Source organism: Schistocerca cancellata, chromosome 4 (genome assembly GCF_023864275.1).
Source record: "Schistocerca cancellata isolate TAMUIC-IGC-003103 chromosome 4, iqSchCanc2.1, whole genome shotgun sequence".
Taxonomy (NCBI): Eukaryota; Metazoa; Arthropoda; class Insecta; order Orthoptera; family Acrididae; genus Schistocerca; species Schistocerca cancellata.
The window spans coordinates 344,328,553-344,337,033 of NC_064629.1; the positions used below are offsets into that span (position 1 = coordinate 344,328,553).

General features: G+C 44.4%; 1 non-coding gene across 1 annotated transcript; it reads right to left on the bottom strand.

Annotated features, from left to right (window-relative positions):
- Positions 1–404: 404 nt before the first annotated feature.
- On the bottom strand, positions 405–479 carry Trnas-uga (transfer RNA serine (anticodon UGA)). Its single transcript has one exon. It is a non-coding gene; the product is annotated as a tRNA-Ser (tRNA).
- Between the last annotated feature and the right edge of the window lie 8,002 nt (positions 480–8,481).

Consider the following 8,481-nt stretch of genomic DNA (forward strand, 5'->3'; position numbering starts at 1 on the left):
GCTGATGCTATATGAGGAATTTGATTATGCTACGTATCTGTTATGATGAAATATTGAAGAAGTGTCGACGAATATGTATATGTGTAATAAGGTAAGGAATAATGAGTAGTGGTTATGGACTCTCGTTTGTGAAAAAGGTTGTTGGAAACCAAGAATCGTTCTTTAAGAGTTATGAAATGTATGTACATGTGTGAATGTATCACAATGCCGGCGAAAATTTTTTGGACGCTGTTATATTTATAGGATTTTGTTTCTACACATTTGTAACGCAAATTCTCGACCTGTGAAACTTTTATATGAAGACTGTCACTGTACCGCAAACTACTGTCATAAATCCAGAGTGAGATTTTCACTCTGCAGCGGAGTGTGCGCTGATATGAAACTTCCTGGCAGATTAAAACTGTGTGCCCGACCGAGACTCGAACTCGGGACCTTTGCCTTTCACGGGCAAGTGCTCTACCAACTGAGCTACCGAAGCACGACTCACGCCCGGTACTCACAGCTTTACTTCTGCCAGTACCTCGTCTCCTACATTCCAAACTTTACAGAAGCTCTCCTGCGAACCTTGCAGAACTAGCATTCCTGAAAGAAAGGATATTGCGGAGACATGGCTTAGCCACAGCCTGGGGGATGTTTCCAGAATGAGATTTTCACTCTGCAGCGGAGTGTGCGCTGATATGAAACTTCCTGGCAGGTTAAAACTGTGTGCCCAACCGAGACTCGAACTCGGGACCTTTGCCTTTTGCGGGCAAGTGCTCTACCAACTGAGCTACCGAAGCACGACTCACGCCCGGTACTCACAGCTTTACTTCTGCCAGTACCTCGTCTCCTACATTCCAAACTTTACAGAAGCTCTCCTGTGAACCTTGCAGAACTAGCACTCCGGAAAGAAAGGATATTGCGGAGACATGGCTTAGCCACAGCCTGGGGGCTTAATCTGCCAGGAAGTTTACTGTCATAAATATTTCGGTAAGGAAGCTAAGTGACCCTGGTGGCGCCCAGGTGTGCCAGTCGCCTGGAGAAAAAGCCATTAGGTAAAAAAAAAAGGCCATTATCCTCGCTATTGACATTTCATGGTAGAAAGCATCGCAAATACGACACGCTCAAACTTGAAAACATATGATTACACTGTGGAGCTCTTAATTTATGATATTTACTGAAATGCCTAATGAAATGACGAGAAATATTTTATGTCTATACACCTGATTGTGATTACTGTCTTTCTAGTTGAGAGATTTTTTTACTGCCTTATGAAATGCCATATGGTTAGTGAATTATGCTTCATGCCTTCCTTTGTACATATTTGCTCATTTTGTTTAATATCTAGTTTCTAGCTGCACTGCAGCATTGGTTAAAATAAAATTTAACAGATGTACTAATATCACTATTTTCTGTCTACAGACCCAGTAAAGAATAATTTTATGATGTACTTTCGTAGAAAAGAGAGCGCAAATAGACATTTCCCTTCACAGGAATTGCAAAAATAATTTTTTAACGGTTTGGTAACTTGTCTGCTAGAGTAAGTCAAGGTGATGCATCACTCTAGTGTTAAGATGTGACATAGGTATTAGACATGGCCATCTTTACTGTAATATTTTTTCTGCTTGAGCTTTGTCATGTTTAGATATAAGTTATATCATTTGCTGCTGCTGTTTGCCAGGCGTAGTGTTGGTGAATTTTACTTTGTATTACTCTGTTAAGCCAGTTTTACTACTGATTTATTTTTCTTATTTGCTGCACATTGCCTTATATTAGTTGTAATGTTGCATTTGCTTTGCTAATTTAGATATACTGCTGCTTGCTTCGCCAATTTGCATTTTTTGTTATTGCTGTTTGTGTTAATTGTTTTGTGCTGTTGCATTGCCTCGTCCCTTAGTTTAGCATCTGAGCTCAGTAGATTTAAGTTAGCTTAATATGGGGTAGGCTATATAAGAGAACGAGATGTGATGAATTGGAAGAAATGCATTGAGAAGCGATAAGAAAATGGGTTGGCCAAAAAAGTATTTTGAAAGAGGATATGAAATTGGGTTTAGGGACAACAGGTTTAGGTAGGATTTTCTTGGATATAAATGATGAGGTAAGATAATGGAAAATAAATAATGAGGGAAGAAATATGTGAACATATAAATACAGAAAGAATGCTTGGATTGGATTTTTTTGGTGGAAACAAATGTTGAAATAAGACGAAAGATCTATGGAATGAAGTTTTGGGTCGGACTGCAGTACCAAACGTTACACTGAAAACAAACCCTGCCCTTTCCTCTTGTGTTATTCTGATATGTGTTTGTGTACTCTTGTGTATTTGTGTTTTTCCTGTTTTTATGTGTTTAGCTAATAAGATTTACGTTTTAGAATTTTTCTGATAATGTGTTATTTACTTTCTAAAGATGTTTAGACATTATTTATTCTGTTTTGTTTTTCTGCTCACGTGTCAAGTTGATGTTTCGAAAGTTATTCTGATCTTTTATGTATGTACTTATGTCATAATTCCTGTAACACTGATGTATATGTTATTTCGATTCTTTTGTAAAGCCCGTATTACTACAAATGTTATCTTAATTGTTATGTTCTTTAATGATGTATTTTGTACCTTTGTTATTGTATTCTCATGTTATAAAAAAAACACGATATCAGGCAGGTGTACCAGTTTCTTTGGCTCTTTGGTGTATTTCGTAAGCAATAAGCACTATCTAGGTATGCAATAGAAAATAACATTTCTCAAAAAAAAATCACAGTCTGTGAAGAAGAAAGCACGGCACGACAAACAGTGAAACGAAGCAGCAACTACTTGAACGGTGTGGCGCATCGGTTAAGAGCACGCACTAAGTCAGTGGGAAAAACTACGTGAGTGCTCTGAATACGGCCCCTCACCATCCCTCTTCACTACTAATGATTACTGATTCAGGAAGACTCGTTAGGCAGACACATGTGAGTGATATGTCTCCAGATAATCAAAATATCCACGGGTGTGCTGCCGGTCTATAGTGTCCAACGGGCACAATATTTCGGCGATCATACATGTCGCCATCATCAGGTGAACTGACGGACTGAGCTCCTGTGAACGTGCCGGCACGGAGATCCGTACGCTATGGCTGCTCAGAGGGAACTGGGTTCGGTCGCGGCGGCGGCCGATTTAAATACCCTCCGCCCGCGGCGCGCTCCTTCCGCCGTCCGCGCCCCTCGCCACGGTCGCGCGGTGGAACAGATTGCATCTTATCAGTGTAGTCCTTATGGGAGACAACAACTGTAGCATTGCCTTTGTCAGCCGGTAAGACAACAATTTCAGAGCACTCCCTCAGATCACGAATGGCCGCCCTCTCTTTACTGCTGATATTTGACTTCATCGGCTTGGATTTCGTCAACGCACGACAAGTTTCACGACGTATTTCCTCGGCTGATTCTGGCGGAAGTCGAGCTGCAACCTGTTCAACAGCACTAACAATTTCTGCGACCGGAGTGAACTTGGGGGTGGGAGCGATGTTGAGACCTTTCTGCAAAACCGAGACCGCATCATCACTCAACACCATGCCACTCAAATTGATGACAGTCTACACTGATAAGATGCAGAGCCTGCTAAATGACGATTCCTACCGGAAGATCAGCGTTGACCCTACAAAGTAGGTGGAGAACAAGACAAGGGCGCTTCTCAAGGACGCAGATTTACCGGAGGGTGACGCTAAGAAATTGTTACCCCAAGGTCCGGTACCGCCTAGACTATATGGACTCCCGAAGGTTCACAAAGAGGGGGTACCATTACGCCCCATTGTCAGCAACATCAGGGCACCTACATATTTGTTGGCCAAATACCTGACGGGAATATTAAGTCCTTATGTGGGTAAATGCCCTCATCACATCCGTAATTCCGTGGATTTTGTTAAACGCCTTGATAGCTTCAGGTTGGATGAGTCAGATATCATGGTGAGTTTTGACGTCGTTTCCTTGTTTACGAGGGTACCCCTTCGAGAGTCACTAGAATTGATTAGTCAGAAGTTTGACGAGAAGACCACTGAACTTTTTAGGCATGTCTTGACTTCCACGCATTTTCTTTTTAATGGAGAATACTACGAACGAACGGGGGGAGTCGCCATGGGTAGCCCACTCCCACCAGTGGTAGCGAATTTGTACATGGAGAACTTCGAGGAGGAAGCCCTGTCGTCATCCGTATGGAAACCTACTTGCTTTTTCCGTTACGTGGACGACACGTTCGTCATCTGGCCACATGGTATGGATAAACTCCTTGACTTCCTTACACATCTAAACTCCATACACCCCAACATCAAATTCACTATGGAGACTGAAACGTAGGGTAAATTACCTTTCCTTGACGTCTTGGTCAAGAGAAGGGCTGACGGTACCCTAGGTCATGGGGTGTATCGGAAGACAACGCACACTGATCTGTATTTGCACGCAGACAGCTGCCACCACCCTTCACAGAGGAACGGGGTACTTAAAACTCTAGTACATAGGGCGAGCACTATCTCTGACGCAGAAAGTCTACCCCAGGAATTGGAACACCTGAGAACTGTATTTCGAAAAAATGGGTACTCGGAGTGGCAGATTCAACGTGCTCTCCGCCCAACCACTGCAGCACAACCTGTTGAGATGGATGAAGTCACGAGGGAGGAGGTAGGCACTGCATTTATTCCATACACAGGCTCACTCTCGGGGAAAATCGCCCGCATTCTGAAGAAACACCAGGTCGGAACTGTGTTTTGTCCTCCAAATAAAACTCGTGCACTGGTGGGGAGCGCCAAAGATGACCTCGGTTTGAGGAAGGCCGGCGTGTACCAGATTCCTTGTCAATGTGGCAAGTCGTATATTGGTCAGACGATGCGTACCGTCGAGGATCGATGCCGTGAACACCAGAGGCACACTCGTCTGATGTATCCGAGCAAGTCGGCGGTCGCTGAACATTGTCTGCCGGAAAATCACGCCATGGAGTATGACCGCACGAGGATTCTGGTACAGACGTCGAGATACTGGGACAGCGTTGTTAGAGAGGCCATCGAAATTCGCACCAATGACGACCTCATAAACCGTGACTGTGGCTATAATCTTAGCAAGGCTTGGGAACCAGCGATTGGGTTAATCAAGAGTAAATCTAGCAAACGTATAGTTGTGACGTCCGCGGCGGACAGAGCCATCACACCGACGTCATCTCAGACGCCGTCGCAATCTGTTCCACCGCGCGACCGTGGCGCGGGGCGCGGACGGCGGAGGGAGCGCGCCGCGGGCAGAGGGTATTTAAATCGGCCTCCGCCGCGACCGAACCCAGTTCCCTCTGAGCAGCCATAGCGTACGGATCTCCGTGCCGGCACGTTCACAGGAGCTCAGTCCGTCAGTTCACCTGATGATGGCGACAGCGCACCCGTGGATATTTTGATTATCAAATACGCCGGGAGAAACTCAAGAATCATGTCTCCTGAGGTTTATTCTAGAGTAGCCAGCTGAGAAATTCTTCGGGCCAACGGGAATATTCCCGTTCAATCCGAAGTCTTCACAGCAGAAGACTGTTCCATCATAAATCACTGACAGAGCCGAATTTCCAACAACTGAAAAAGGTAAAGGAGCTCAACAGAAGCGCACGGTAATATGCTGCTCCTCAGTCACAGGTGATTTGTCTGTGCAGTCAGCAGGAAAAAACGAAGAACGGGACACAAATGAATTTCAGAGTGCTGATATACGAATAGGTGTAGGCCTATGCACTGCCATGACATAATCGACCCGTGAAAGAGAGGAAAATTGCAGGAAAAAAATATACCCTAAATTTTGTCTGGCCCTCCGTACAAAAATACATTGTTAGAAAACAATCTAAACCAGACAAAATCAAGAAGAGATAAAATACCAGTACAGAACAACGCAGAATCTCTAGGGCTAATCTGGACTTCACCGCGCCATCGTCTTCAGGTACAACCAGGTCCAAATCCAAGGAGGGATCTGATATTTTGAATTGCCCAGTTGTGCTGAAGTCTACAAGGAAATTATCACGGAAGACTGTATTAAGTGTGATATTTGTTCACAATGGTGGTATGAAGAATGCACAGTTTATGAAGGACGTGGTGAATTTTCTGGAGATTTATGTTAGTGTGTACCCTTCGGCTGAGTGTCGCGAAGTCTTACCGGAAGACGCGGCTATGAGAACGAAGGAGCAGTGTCTTACATTTGTTGACATTTAAGATTTGTATTAAAAGCTAGACAGCTGTAGCTTATATATTTTGTTCCTAAATAAACCAGCAATAATTTAATATAAGAAAAGTTTATTTTAACCCTCTCATCTACTACGTATTAGCGGTTAAAAACGAAGTGTTTAGTCTTTCCCGACTTCCCGCTATTTGCACGCAGGAGTTCCGCTACACGACGTGGCATGGTCTCGACAAATGTCTGAAGCAGTGCTGGAGGGAATTGACACCATAAATCTTGCAGGGCCGTCCATAAATCCGTAATAGTACGAGGGGGTGGAGATCTCTTCTGAACAGCACGTTGCAAGCCATCCCAGACATCTCAATAATGTACATACCTGGGGAGTTTGGTAGCCAGCGGAAGTGTTTAAACTCAGAAGAGTGTTCCTGGAGCCGCTCTGTAGCAATTCTGGACGTGTGGAGTGCCGCATAGTCCTGCTGGAAGTGCCCAAGTCCATCGGAATGCACAATGGACATGAATGGATGCAGGTGATTAGATAGGGTGCTTGTGTACATGTAACCTGTCAGAGTCGTATCACTCCAACTGCACACGCCCCATACCATTATAGAGCCTCCTCCAGGTTGAACAGTCCCCTGCTCACATGCAAGGTCCATAGATTCGTCAGGTTGTCTCCATACCCGTCCACGTCCATCCGCTCGATACAATTTGAAACGAGACTTGACCGACAAAGGAACATGTTTGAAGTCATCCAATCTCGGTGTTGGCGGACCCAGGCGAAGCGTAAAGCTTCGTGCCGCGCAGTCATCATGGGTACACGAGTGGGCCTTCGGCTCCGAAAGCCCATATCGATGATGTTTCATTGAATGGTTCGCATGTTGACACTTGTTGGTGCCCAGCATTTAAATCTGCTGCAAAAAGTGGAAGGATTGCTCTTCTGTCACGTTGAACGATTATCTTCAGTCGTCGTTGGTTCCGTTCTTGCAGGATCCTTTTCCGGCAGCAGCGATGTCGGAGATTTGCTGTTTTACCGGACTCCTGATATTCACGGTACTCTCGTGAAATGGTCGTACGGGAAAATCCCCACTTCATCGCTACCTCGAAGATGCTGTGTCCCGCCGCTCGTTGCGCCGACTGTAACACCACGTTCAAACTCAATTAAATATTAATAACCTGCCGCTGTAGCAGCAGTAACCGATCTAACAACTGCGCCAGGCACTTGTCTTATATAGGCGTTGCCGACAGCAGTGCCGTATTCCACCTGTTTACATATCTCTGTATTTGAATACCCATGACTATACCAGTTTCTTTGGCGATTCTATGTACAACTTAAAGGTTTGAAACAAAAACATGTATTTAACTGCTATAAACAATAAATCTGGCGGATCTCTTGAACACTGCATGTGATGGCGTCACTATAGAAACAACAGCTGAATGTAGTTTTTCATTGTCGGTGAGTGTTGCCAATGTAGGAAAACCGTCACTGCTATCTCGTACCAGACCCGTACTTTTACCCGACCTCACCTACATGTGCAACAAGCTAATGCGGATTGTGAACCTATGAGGGTGCTGTGTGCTGTTAAAAGACCACGCCTCGTTTCAGAACGTCGATGCCAGTGGCTCACCCAGCCTACTGAAGCAGTACAGGCGGCGATCTGAGACATCTGACGACAAAATAAAGTCCTGGTGCAGGCACAAGTGTTTTCGGAGTTCATTACTGATCATGGCGTTACGCAGCAGACGGTTCTTACGTGTTCCCATGTTGGCCCGACGACGTCATCAGTCAGGACTGCAGTGAGCACGGGATGATGGAAACTGGACGTGGAACAATAGAAACGCGATGGAACGTATCCGGGACGCTACCGGACCTCAGCTCTGCAACCACAAACCAGTCTAGGGATAGGAAAAACCAACCGGTTAAAACTGATACGAGTATTATATTCTAAATAACCAGTATTTTTTGGTACATGTTTGGTCTCAGTTATAAAAGGTTTTTTTTAGCTTTTACTAATAACTGCGTTAAAAAGCCGGCACATCAATTTGCCGCAATGTTAAAGTTTTGAAATGTTTATTTCACACCACAAACGGTCGTCAACCCACAGTGACTAAAACATTGAAATTTTTAAAAGGTTACATAACCGGTTTCGACGGACTGAGTCGTCATTTTCAAATGTAATCACAAATCTGGAAAGCTACATTAAATACACTACAGCAGTTAACTGAAGCAAAGAGAGCAGAAATGGGTAACAAGACGCATGACAATTTTTGGTTCAGCAGTCATTTCACACCTTAATGCAGTGTAGATGAAAGCAGCATCGGGATGAAAGATATTATATATTCTTG